Raw genomic sequence first — 14,058 nt, 5'->3', positions numbered from 1 at the left:
TCATGCAACCGATGCTACGTGGAGTAAGTGGATCTCCCTGATCACACAACAGGCCTGAATAGGAAACCCCAGTCGCCCAGGAATCTTGGAAGTGATCACGGACTGGCCAGAAGGCAAAGATTTCGGAATATCCCCAGAGGAGGAGGTGACGCGTGCTGAAGAGGCCCCACTGTATAATAAACTACCAGAAAATGAGAAGCAATATGCCCTGTTCACTGATGGATCCTATCGCCTTGTGGGAAAGCATCGGAGGTGGAAGGCTGCTGTATGGAGTCCTATACGACAAGTCACAGAAACTGCTGAAGGAGAAGGTGAATCGAGCCAGTTTGCAGAGGTGAAAGCCATCCAGCTGGCCTTGGACATTGCTGAACGAGAAAAATGGCCAGTACTTTATCTCTATACTGACTCATGGATGGTGGCAAATGCCCTGTGGGGGTGGTTGCAGCAATGGAAACAGAACAACTGGCAGCGCAGAGGTAAACCCATCTGGGCTGCCGCATTGTGGCAAGATATTGCTGCCCGAGTAGAGAACCTGACTGTAAAAGTACGTCACGTAGATGCTCACGTACCCAAGAGTCGGGCCAGTGAAGATCACCAAAACAACCAGCAGGTAGACCAGGCTGCTAAGATTGAAGTGGCTCAGGTGGATCTGGACTGGCAACATAAGGGTGAACTGTTTATAGCTCGCTGGGCCCATGACGCCTCAGGCCATCAAGGAAGAGATGCAACATATAGATGGGCTCGTGATCAAGGGGTGGACTTGACCATGGACGCTATTGCACAGGTTATCCATGAATGTGAAACATGCGCTGCAATCAAGCAAGCCAAGCGAGTAAAGCCTCTTTGGTATGGAGGACGATAGCTGAAATATAAATATGGGGAGGCCTGGCAGATTGATTATATCACACTCCCACAAACCCGCCACGGCAAGCGCTATGTGCTCACCATGGTGGAAGCAACCACAGGATGGCTGGAAACATACCCTGTGCGCCATGCCACCGCCCGGAACACCATCCTGGGCCTTGAAAAGAAAGTCCTATGGCAACACGGCACCCCAGAAAGAATTGAGTCAGACAACGGGACTCATTTCCGAAACACCCTCATAGACACCTGGGCCAAAGAGCATGGCACTGAGTGGGTCTATCACATCCCCTACCATGCACCAGCCTCTGGGAAAATCGAATTATACAGTGGACTGCCAAAGACAACACTGAGAGCAATGGGTGGTGGGACATTCAAGCATTGGGATACACGTTTAGCAAAAGCCACCTGGTTAGTCAACGCTAGGGGATCTGTCACTCGAGCTGGCCCTGCCCAATCAAGACTCTTACGTACTGTAGATGGGGATAAAGTCCCTGTCGTGCACATGAGAAATATGCTGGGGAAGACAGTCTGGGTTACTCCTGCCTCTGGCAAGGGAAAACCCATTCGTGGGATTGCTTTTGCTCAGGGACCTGGGTGCACTTGGTGGGTGATGCGAAAGGATGGGGAAGTCCGGTGTGTACCTCAAGGGGATTTGATTTTGGGTGAAAATAGCCAATGAACTGAATTGTATTATGTTAATTGCTGTATAATACTGTATGTCATCATTTCTGTGGTTGCTATATGTCATATCAATGGTATTGCAGTAAGAATCTCCCAGATTCATGAAGAATGAACTGCGATGAAACTGAGTAAAGTGCAATGATGATAGAACCGGACGAGCGCAGTGATAATGGAACCAGAACTGGCTTCAGCATGCAACAGTCCAACACCACACACCATCTCTCCTGCCCTGAAAGATTATTATGACAGAGGGAGCCCAAAGTCATGGACTAAATGAACTCAATGGACATTTTAGAGGGAAGGCCCATAGACTAAGGGAATGATATCTGTGTGTGTATATATCAAAAGGCAGAAAATGTGGTGATGATTAATTGGAATGTATTGGAAAATGTGAGACCTAGGCATGACATAGATGGTATAGAATAAGGGGTGGATACTGTCCTGGTTCCAGCTGGGACAGAGTTAACTTTCTTCCCAGTAGTTTGGGGGGTGTGCTGTGTTTTGGGTTTAGTGTGAAAGGAGCGTTGATGGCCCATTGATGCTTTGGCTGTTGCTGGGTGGTGCTTGCACCGGGAGGGGGGAGCACAGCCGGGGTGGTGGACCCAGCTGGCCAATGGGGTATTCTATACCATGTGACATCATGCTCAGTATAAAAACCAGGTGTTGGGGGGGCTCGCCCCCCGTTCGTGACACGCCGTCTGCGGTCGGTGAGCAGTTGTATTGTGCATTGCCTGCTTTGTACATTCTGCTATTGTTGTTATCATTGTTATTATTACTGTTCTACTTTGTTTTATTTCAGTTCTGAAACTGTTTTAATCTCAACCAGGAGTTTTCCTACTTGTGTCCTCCCGATTCTCTCCCCCATCCTACCGGAGTGGGGGGGTGAGCGAGCGGCTGCGTGCGGTTTAGCTGCTGGCTGGGGTTAAACCACGACACTATTATATTACTTTCCATTCTAACTGCTTTTTATTACCCTATTACCTAACATAAAAGTGTACTGCATTTTCCTCAGTGTCACCATCTGAAGTCTTAAAACTCAGATTCCAACTTCTAGGTCTCCATTTGTTTTCTATTATATTATATTCAATCAAAATCTGATTATGTATGTAGTTCCACCCTGAAATGCAGTTATCATTAGCTTAGTATCTCACAAGTATGCACATTGGTATGACTGCTCCACATTCAAACTCTTTTTGAAAGTCTTGCTGCTTTTTAACATGCTTTAAAACAATGCTCTGTCAAGCCTTGTTTCATTTTGAGCTCATGAATCCTGAAGATTTGTTAGAAAATTTATGGGAATGGAGAAACAAAGGGCAATTATTGTTGGATTTGCACAGACAGCCTCTATTCTGGGTTTATGACAAGAGGCACAGCTAGGCACATATGGAGTTGCTGGAAGGAAGAATACAGAAGTAAGACTGCACTCTACTTAAGGTAAGGGAGCACAAAGCTTTAAAATCAGCTCATGTTCAGTATTATGAAATGTCAAAGGGTAAAATAGGATGGTTCTGTTTAGTATCCATATATTTAAATCACTCAAATAGGCAATTTTACTTTTGCTGTCAGTAGATATAGATCAGAACAAATAGGGCAATAAAACCCACTAAACTTAATTTTCTTAAAAAATAAAACCCGATACATGTAGGGAAGCTTGGATTAGAGATGATGATCTCTTCAAACCTGTCTCACTTTCTGCCAGACTACCTATAGTTTCTGTGGTGCTACATGTTTAAGAGTTGAAATTGGATATATAGTGCTATGTCTGACTTCTTCCCTGTCTCTGAAATCTGTAGGCTTTTCCTTCTGTCTTTTATGGTCTTTGTACTGTTTTCTACCTTTTTCTTTTGTGATGAAATGGCTAAATATCTTGTCTTATTCTTTCCTTAAAAAAAAACAAACAAAACTGATTTTGCTTTAAGTTAAATGCAATTTCAGTGCATAGTTACATATCACTGAAAGTGAAGTTAACAGTTTAACAATTTTTTTTTTTAAATCAAACATTACTAGAGGGCACTGCTGTAATGTAATAGGATTGTTTATTCTGAGTTGTATAAAAATTTACACCAGCATTTCAACCTGAATTAATAAGCATGTTTTTCCCTCAAAAATAAGGGTTCTGCTGGCAGTGGAAAAGGCTATTTTTTTTGTGGTTTTGTTTTTTTAAACTGAATTATATTTTAATTATATTTCTGTTGACTTCTTTACAGCTGGCATGCCAGGACTGCCTATCTGAAGGCTGCGATATGTAATATGACAGCAGCATTTTACTAAAACAAATTCCTTCAGGAACTTGTGTTTTCCATGTATTCCAACATATCTCTGTTTCACCTCTCTCAAGTAAACCAGCGCAACGTCAAAATTAAAAAAAAAAATCCAAAACAGTTGTTGAAAGAACAACTATATTAATCTTTTTTTTGCAGATAACAATATTAAAAATATTTCTTATTGGTTGATAAAAGGTTACTTCACTCTTCTGCTGATGAGCACTGTAGGTCCCGTTGCCTGGAGAGTACAGCTGTGCTAGGAATGTCCTAGAGAAGGGTTGTTCAACAATATTGGCTTGAACGAGGAACAACTACAAGTTTGAAGGAAAGTCCACAATGGATGATGCAAAATAGGAAAGAAGGTTGTAGTATAAGAACTGATAACAGTGATGAATGTTTCAGAAAAACGGCTATGATATACAAGTAACACATGATAGCATATTACACTTTCCCAGATTATATGGGGTTTTTTACATGTTGTTATTGTTAGTGGTTGGAGTCCTGTAGTTGCATGATCTTTCACTAAAGATATACTATGGTCTACTATGGTACTGTTACAAAATTCACAATTGGCCCATGCCAACCAAGGAGAGAGGACAGAACGCAAAGTATAGAATTTCAAAGGTAAATATCTATTCATGCACATGAGGTGTCCCAGCCAAACTTGGCACACCGCAAGGGATTTTTCTTTAGGGGTTTTATACCTTACCCTACAAGGGTATGATATGAATCATCCAACAACCTACTAATGCATAGTTCTAATTATTTAATCAGAAACATGGTACAGCATAGCAACTATATTTTTGTAGGTCTTGCAGAGTCATCATCCATCAGCATCCTTGCGGCTTATCAGTTAATCCAGATGTTTCCATCGTCGACTTCTGTAAAGTCATCAGGCATCAGCAACTTGTGTTTCTCTTAGATATGGATACTTCAGTTAATTTTGTGAGAAGAGAGGTTTCCTTATCTTAGTCGATCACTTGTTCTTCTCAGTAGGGGTAGGTGATGGGACTTGGGTCTCGGGTCTTTTTCTGTTTTATTGCATCTGAAGATGTAATTTTTACAGGAACTCTTTCCTCTTCTGCAAACTGGCTCGACCCACCTTCTCCTTCAGCAGTTTCTGCGACTTGTCGTATAGGACTCCATACAGCCGCCTTCCACCTCCGATGCTTTCCCACAAGGCGACAGGACCCATCAGTGAACAGGGCATATTGCTTCTCGTTTTCTGGTAGTTTATTATACAGTGGGGCCCCTTCAGCACACGTCACCTCCTCCTCTGGGGATATTCCAAAATCTTTGCCTTCTGGCCAGTCCGTGATCACTTCCAAGATTCCTGGGCGACTGGGGTTTCCTATTCGGGCCCGTTGTGTGATCAATGCGACCCAGTTACTCCACGTAGCATCGGTTGCATGATGTGTAGAGGGGACCCTCCCTTTGAACATCCAGCCCAGCACCGGCCGTCGGGGTGCCAGGAGAAGCTGTGCTTCAGTGCCAACCACTTCCGAAGCAGCTTGAGCCCCTTCATATGCTGCCAATATCTCCTTCTCAGTTGGAGTGTAGCAGGCCTCGGATCGTCTGTATCCCCGACTCCAGAACCCTAAGGGTCGACCTCGAGTCTCCCCTGGTGCTTTCTGCCAGAGGCTCCAGGTAGGACCATTCTCCCCAGCTGCGGTGTAGAGCACATTCTTTACATCTTGTCCTGCCCGGACTGGCCCAAGGGCAAGTGCTCTGAACTATCTCCCGTTTCATGTGTTCAAAGGCTTGTCGTTGCTCAGGGCCCCATTTGAAGTCGTTCTTTTTCCTGGTCACTTGATAGAGGGGGCTTACAATCAGGCTGTAATCTGGAATATGCATTCTCCAAAAGCCCACAACACCTAACAAAGACTGTGTTTCCTTTTTGCTAGTTGGTGGGGACATGGCTGTTATTTTGTTGATCACATCCGTTGGGATCTGATGACGTCCATCTTGCCATTTTATTCCTAAAAACTGGATCTCCTGTGCAGGTCCCTTGACCTTACTTTGTTTTATGGCAAAACCGGCCTTCAGAAGGATTTGAATTTTCTTCTACCCTTTCTCAAAAACTTCTTCTGCTGTGTTGCCCCATATGATGATGTCATCAATGTATTGCAGGTGTTCTGGAGCCTCACCCTGTTCCAGTGCGGTGTGGATCAGTCCATGGCAAATGGTAGGGCTCTGTTTCCACCCCTGGGGCAGTCGGTTCCAGGTGTACTGGACGCCCCTCCAAGTGAAAGCAAACTGTGGCCTGCACTCTGCCGCCAAAGGGATTGGGAAGAATGCATTAGCGATATCACTTGTGGCATACCACTTGGCTGCCTTTGATTCCAGTTCGTATCGGAGTTCTAGCATGTCCAGCACAGCAGCACTCAGTGGCGGCGTGACTTCGTTCAGGCCATGATAGTCTACTATTAGTCTCCACTCTCCATTAGACTTTCGCACTGGCCATATGGGACTGTTAAAGGGTGAGCGAGTCTTGCTGATCACTCCTTGGCTCTCCAGTCGACGAATCAGCTTATGGATGGCAAGCAGGGAGTCCCGGTTGGTGCGATATTGCCACTGGTGCACTGTTGTGGTAGCGATTGGTACCTGTTGTTCCTCGACCGTCAGCAACCCCACAACAGAAGGGTCCTCCGAGACACCGGGCAAGGTAGACAGCTTGTCCTGGTTTTGGCTGGGATGGAGTTGATTTTCTTCCTATTAACTGGTATAGTGCTGTGTTTTGGATGTAGTGTGAGAATAATGTTGATGACACACTGATGTTTTGGTTGTTGCTAGGTAATGTTTACGCAAGTCAAGGACTTTTCATCTTCCCATGCCCTCCCAGATGTGCAGGGGGCTGGGAGGGAGCGTGGCCAGGACGGCTGGCCCAGCTGGCCAATGGGCTATTCCATACCATATGACATCATGTTCAGCATATAAGGCTGGGGGAAGAAGAAGGAGGGGGGAGCGTTCGGAGTGATGGCGTTTGTCTTCCCAAGTGACCGTTACGCATGATGGAGCCCTGCTTTCCTGGCGATGGCTGAAGTAGCGAATGAATTCCTTGTTTTGCTTTGCTTGCGTGCGTGGCTTTTGCTTTCCCTATTAAACTGTCTTTATCTCAACCCACGAGTTTTTCTCACTTTTACCCTTCTGATTCTCTCCCCCATCCCACCTGGCAGGGGGGTGAGCGAGCGGCTGCGTGGTGTTTAGCTGCCGGCTGGGGTTAAACCACGACACAGCTGTTTAATTTCCTCTGTCTCCAGGGCAGCTGTACCAAAAGCCCACCGGTACCCTTTTGCGTCCTTGAAATACCCTCTCCTGAGGTAGTCTATGCCAAGGATGCATGGAGCCTCTGGGCCAGTCACAATGGGGTGCTTCTGCCACTCATTCCCGGTCAGGCTCACTTCGGCCTCCAATACAGCGAACTCTTGAGATCCCCCTGTCACTCCAGAAATACAAATGGGTTCTGCCCCTTTATAGCTTGATGGCATCAGGGTACACTGCGCACCAGTGTCTACGAGAGCCTTATACTCCTGTGGGTCTGATGTGCCAGGCCATTGAATCCACACAGTCCAGTAAACCCGGTTGTCCCTTTCCTCCACCTGGCTGGAGGCAGGGCCCCTCTAGTTCTGGTCATAGTATCCGTTTCTCACTTCTTGCAAACGGGAGTCAAGAATTTCTTCATTACAATTACAATCCAAAGTAAGATCAGCCCTTCTACTCTGTCTGGGGAACTGTTCACTGGAAACTGGACCGTCGTGAGACAGGTTTTTCCTGAAAACTGGAGCAGCATTTTTCCTGGCAGAACCCCCTTGTGTGATTGTTTTTCCTTGCAGCTCACGTACCCGTGCCTCTAGGATGAAGGTAGGTTTTCCATCCCACTGCCTCATGTCCTCTCAGTGGTCACGCAGGTAAAACCACAGGGTGCCCCGAGGTGTCTACCTCCTATATGCTTTCTCTTGAGCAGAAGAACGCTGACTCTTCATGGCTGAGATACAGGTCCTCACAGGTGGAGAATAGGACATATCATCTTTGAATCACTGGAACTCCCGGGACAGTTTCTCCACAGCTGAGACAAGGGAGGAGGAGACAGTTTCTTTGAAATCCCCGAGTCTGCTAACTAAGACATCCACCGTTGGTGCTTCTTCCTCTGCCCAGGATTGTACTGCCAAGAACTGGCATACGACGCTGGTGCGCTCCGTACCAACTTCCTCCACATGGGTCGCGTGCACTGGACGTCATCTGGATCTTTAGGCGTTTGGTCGTTGTCCAGGTCACTATAAATCACCTCCAGCACAGCTAATTCTGTCAGGTACTGGATACCTCTCTCCATAGTGGTCCATTTGCCTAGGCGATATATAACATCTTCCTTGAAGGGATACCTTTCCTTCACGCCTGACAGCAGTCGCCTCCAGAGGCTGAGGACCTGTGCCCCTTTTCCAATTGCTTTGTCAATGCCCCCTTCCCTAGAAAGGGATCCCAGCTGTTTGGTTTCTTTCCCCTCTGATTCCAGGCTCCTGGCCCCATTATCCCAGCATCGGAGCAGCCAGGTAACAATATGCTCACCTGGACGACGGCTGAAATCTTTCCGCATATCTCGCAACTCACTCAGGGATAGCAATCGGGTTGTTTCCATCTCGTTTATGAGTTCATTTTCTTCCTCCTGCCCTCCTCATGATGGCCCTGCTTTTCCATCATCCCTTTCTAAACGACCTGACTTCCGCTTACAAGATTTCTTCTTCTGTACAGGGGTGACGGATACCAGCAAGGGTTGGTCCTCTGGTTCAGCTGTAGTACCTGTTGCCGGGGTTTGAGTAGCTGCAGTGCCTGTTGTGGGGGTTGGAGTAACTGCAGTGAGTATTGCCGGGGTTTGAGTGGCTGCAGTGCCTGTGACGGGGGTTGGAGTACCCGCGGTGTCTGTCGCCGGGGTTTGAGTAGCCACCGTGTCTGTTGCCGGGGTTGATCTCTGGACAGTATTCCTAAATAGTTGTTTAACCCTAAACAAGACCTGAACCACATTCAGGAGACATAGCAATATGATCATGCTTGTTTGAACATCCCAAGGATATTCAAAATTCTCAGGAACTGTTGTGGATGTCTTCATTAAGAGGATAGAAGAAAATGGAGTTTCTGAAGATATGGAAGGGAAGATGAACAAGTGGGAGAAAGTGTCCCATCCTGTCTCCCCCCTAAATTCATTCTCCGAGGATAAAAAGGTGTAATTACTAATAGTTTCTAAGAGGTGGTTCCCGAGGTACAGAGGTGACGGCAATGCCGAGTACAGATACTAGATTAGACTTACAACCAATGATTTTATCACATCATAGGCGCTTAGGGACATGGTTTAGTACGCATGGTGGTGTTGAGTTGATGGTTGGACTCAATGATCTTAGAGGTCTTTTCCAACCTTAATGATTCTATGATTCTCTAGAACAGCAGCAAAATGATAACCTTGGCCCAGTTCTGAATAGCGATAAACAGCACAACAGGGAACGTATACTGCAAGCAAGGTATTACATACTGCAACATTGAGAGCCAGCCCCACATCTTTGAAAGCCAATAAATCAACATTGTGACCAAGCAATATAACGAATGCTTATAACAATTTTGCCTTAACACGCTTTGGTCAGATCTATCGTTACCTCAACCCTTCGAGCCCCACGTTGGGCACCAAAAAGGACTGTCGTGGTTTAACCTGACAGGCAGCCAAATACCACGCAGCCGCTCACTCACTCCCCCCACCCCCACAGTGGGACGGGGAGAGAATCGGAAGGGTAAGAGTGAGAAAAACTCGTGGGTTGAGATAAAGACAGTTTAATAGAACAGAAAAGGAGAAATAATAATAATAATGATGATCATGATAATGATAGAATATACAAAATGAGTGATGCACAATGCAATTGCTCATCACCCGCGCTGACCAATAACCAAGTAGCGATCGCTACTTCCTGGATCACGCCTACCCATTCATATACTGAGCATGACGTCACATGGTATGGAATACCCCATTGGCCAGCTGGGCTAGCTGTCCTGGCTGTGCTCCCTCCCAGCCTCTGCTTGGTAGCATGGAAGCTGTCCTTGACTAGCAGGGTACTTAGCAACAACTGAAAACATCCATGTGTTATCAACATTCTTCTCATATTAAATCCAAAACACAGCTCTAGGAAGAAATTTAACTCTATCCCAGCCGAAACCAGGACAATCCTCCACACTCTCCAAGAGTCTCTTGGACTGCTTACAGCTTGTTGTGCTGCTTTTCCAGCAGATGTCAGGGTGATTGAAGTCCCCCAGAAGGATCAGAGCCTTCGAGCATGATGCTTCCCGTAGTTGAAGTAAAAACGCTTCATCAATGTCCTCCCCTTGATCAGGCGACCTGTAGTAAACGCCAACCACGAGTCTTCCTTTGATGGCTTGGCCCCTAATTTTTACCCATAAGCTCTCAACTTGTTCATCGCTGTTTTTCAAAGACAGCTAGCTCTGTGCAGTCAATCCATTCTTTTACATAGAGGGCAACCCCCCCACCCCTCCTTCCTTGCCTGTCCCTCCTGACTATTTTATAGCCATCGATTGCAGCGCTCCACGCGTGTGATTCATCCCATCACATTTTAGCGATAGTCATTAGATCACAGCTTTCTAGCCGCACAGTGGCTTCCAGCTCCTCCTGCTTGTTACCCATGCTGCATGCATTGGTATAGAGGCACTTCACTTGGGGTATCAACCTTGTCACCTTTTTAGAGGAACACACCCTAATTCCTTTGAGGCATTTCACAGGTGTTTCCCTGTTGGTTCTTAATGCATCAGCAGCCCCTGGCTCTTCTCTGTTGCTCAAAACTCCATCCCCTTCCCCTGCTAAGTCTAGTTTAAAGCTCTCCTTATAAGTCTGGCCAACTTGTTGGCGAAGACCCTCTTGCCCCACTTGGTCAGGTGAATCTCATCAGCTCCCAACAGACCTGGCTTCTCAAAGGTAGATCCATGATCATAGAAGCCAAAACCTTGAGTATGGCACCAGCCATGCAGCCAGGCATTCACCTGTTCAATTTGTCTCCTCCTTCCTAAACCCCTTTGGGAGGATAGAGAAGAACACAACCTGTGCTCCAGATGCTTTTAACATTGCTCCAAGGGACATATAGTCTCTGTTTATGGTTTTAAGTTGCCTCAACACAGTATCATTGGACCCTACATAGGAGCAGATGATAATCTGTAGGGTTCACCAGGCTTGGCAGCCTTTCAGTGACGTCACGAATGTGAGGTCCTGGTAGGCAGCAGACTTCTCTAGAGAAGTTGTCTGGACAGCAAATGGGTGCTTCAGTGCTTCTCAGTTAAGGAATCTCCAATTACTAATACCTTACATGCTTTTCTGGTAGCACTGGTTCTAATGCAGGTGGGCGGTTGGATCAACTTTGCATGGTTGACTTCTCCTGGATCCTGTCTGTTACTCATGTGCTCTTCATTCACGTGCTCTTCATTCTCCACCCCCAGAGCATCGTATCTGTTACGCAGGGGCACTTTAGGGGAAGGGGAAGGTTCTTCCTTCTGCCCTGAGCAGAGACAAGGGTCCAGTCTCCTTCATCTCGTGAGTTACTTGTATCAGCCAGCTCAAGGTTGAATTCAGGCTTACCTTCCCCTTGAGCAGCCTTAAGGCCAGGCCGGCACTCAGCCTGGGACAGCACGCAATATCACATATCGATCTCCCACTCACATTCCTGGATACTGTGCTGCCTGTTGAGCTCCTCTTGTAACATAGCTACTTGTTTGAAGAGTTCTAGCTGGGCACACTTGCATCTATAACATCCACCACTGCTTTCAGGTGCTAGGAGGACTTCCAGGTGCCGGTCCTCCATGCAACCTGAGGTCTGGACAGCTATTTCAGTCCTTGCGAGGTCTGTTTGGGTGGAGATGTCAGCATAGCTAGGCTGTAGTGCTTCCTTTTGGGTTTCAGCTTCAGCCTTGCAGTTGCAGAGGGTGGACACAATTTTCTCTCAGCAGGTCGATCTCTCCTTGTAGTTCTCAGAAAAATGGCCCACTTACTTCTAAAATGGTAATTCTTTTGAGAAATGTTGTTCTAATTCTAGTTTCCTGGAGACCTCAAACTTCCAGGTAGGTTTGCACAGCCACCAGCTGGCTGGGGTGACCGTCGGGGCTGCAGCCTAAGCCTGTGGGTGAGCATAGCAGGCAGGAACCCAACAACGGGCAGAGTGCACTGCCCTTTGCGTGCGCCCCTTCACGCGAACTGCCGCGCAAACTGCCAATGCCGCTCCCTGTTTGCACACCCTGATCGCTGGCGCTTCCTAGGGGCCGGTTATATGTGGCTTCCCGCGGTTAGAATAGGCCGCGGGGACTGCCAGCACCGCCCCACTCTCGCCTGTCCCTCTCACAAGACCTGGTGGCTGGTACCTCCACACACACAGCCTAAGGGAGCCAGAGGCCCAGAAACCCCCTTCAGACACTCCTGGGGGCCTCATTGCTGTTGCCGCTCCTGCCACTGCTGCTAGCGTCGGCTTCCTGACAGTATTCTGTCCCCATTTTTGCTCTTCTTTCAGCATCCACTTACAAACTTGGTGGAAAACAAAACACTGGCCTGGATGAACCCTTGATATGAGTCAGTGCAGACATTCTTCTGTTATAAGACTATATTAGAACAGAGAAACAAGGCTTAAATCCTGATTAATGTTAGGAAATACATTGTTATAACCTGTAGTTGGGCTTAAAGCAATATGTACATGCAAATTATCTGAATAATGTAAGTTTTACATCATATATCTGGGTAACATTATATATCTGGGTAATTTTTTGTTTTTATAGAAATAACGTTTCAAAGAGTAGCTAACAGTGAATGCATTTTTCATAATTTCAGTTAGCATGTTTTCAGTCAGTACTTTTATGTAAAACTTAGTAGTTCAGGATTAGCACAGGCTTTATTATGAAGATGGAAATGGTACATAAACTTTGTACCGACTTTCAACATTGATGAATTTCATCCTTACAGAAAAAAAAATTCTTTTGTGCTTACACATCTTGCTTCTTTTTATAATATGACTTCTTCTTACAGGATACTTAGATTGAACATTGTAGGATGTATTATGATAAGATATTTTTATGTATCTTTAAAAAAAACCCAAACAAAAAAAACCAAACCCAGAAATACACATATTTTGTTTAGAACAATATAGAGAATGGAAAATTCAAAAATGATACTATGGTTATTGATGATTCTTATGCTTGCCCAAAGTGTGCATCATTTCATACTCCACAGAAAAAACAATTCTGACCTTACTGCTGTAAAGATGCATATTCACAAATATTCTCAACTGCCAGGTTTTGCAAATATTGCACTCTGACCCTTTCTCCTTTCTGGGCCCTGAAATTGTGTGTCTGCTGAATAGCTTTTGATTTACTGTTAGATTGTTGTGTGCTGAGTATCTTTTCCCTGTAAATGGGACATGTATGCAAATCTGTAGCTTATGGATGGACAGAATGTCCAAACAGGCATCTTAATATTTGCAAATAAAAGCAAGTTTTATAATAGGTGTTTAAAGATGTTTCATATTGCTGTTGTCAGATACAAGCATTTAAATAAGTGGTCTGACTTTCTACAAGTGCTGAACAATTGCCAACTGCCATTGACCATGCTGCATTTAGACGGGAAAGGTTTTTTTGTTTGTTTTGTTGGGGTTTTTTTAAGCCGCCTGGACAAAGTACTCGTCTATATACTCATGCTTGACGTTTACCTCATTTTAGCACTACTTTCTCTGAGCAGGCAGTTTTTCTTCCTGATTTCAGATGGTATGTTCTTTAGGATACTTTTTCTCATCCTCAATTTGAAGTTGAAAGTGTCATGGCATGTTTTGGGTATATTCTAAGCAGATGCTTAGGAACCTAAGTATTCAAGGAATAATTATAGCACTATTTGAACCCCACAGAATATATTTAATGTTGCTTTAGCAGAAATATTCAGGATAGGAAAGGTTTTCAGGGAATCATTTTTAATTGGTATTTTAATTTTTTTCTTATTTCTTTTTTTCTTATAATTGACTCAGGTTTTTGATCCTAGTGACTTTGTTAGATCTGTCAACTGTCAATAACAAATTTTGCTCTTGCTCTTACTTACATTGCAGCATAGGAGGCAACTTCCAAACATGGAAACTGAAATTAATGGATTCCTCACATCTGATGATAAATTTTAAAATATTAAATTACAGTTCAAGAAATTATTATAATACAGATAGGATTTGAAAAGAGTATTTATTGTTTA

At 45.2% G+C, this 14,058-nt stretch overlaps 1 long non-coding RNA gene across 1 annotated transcript; it reads left to right on the top strand.

Moving 5' to 3' along the window:
• Nucleotides 1–2,231: 2,231 nt before the first annotated feature.
• Nucleotides 2,232–3,950, top strand: LOC142075076 (uncharacterized). The gene is made up of 3 exons (XR_012670762.1): nt 2,232–2,252; nt 2,883–2,979; nt 3,753–3,950. It is a non-coding gene; the product is annotated as an uncharacterized LOC142075076 (long non-coding RNA).
• The last annotated feature ends 10,108 nt before the right edge of the window (nt 3,951–14,058 follow it).

The sequence above is a fragment of the Calonectris borealis genome, chromosome W (assembly GCF_964195595.1).
Source record: "Calonectris borealis chromosome W, bCalBor7.hap1.2, whole genome shotgun sequence".
NCBI lineage: Eukaryota > Metazoa > Chordata > Aves > Procellariiformes > Procellariidae > Calonectris > Calonectris borealis.
Note: the sequence above shows the minus strand (reverse complement) of the source record. Positions and strands in the feature narration are given on the sequence as shown.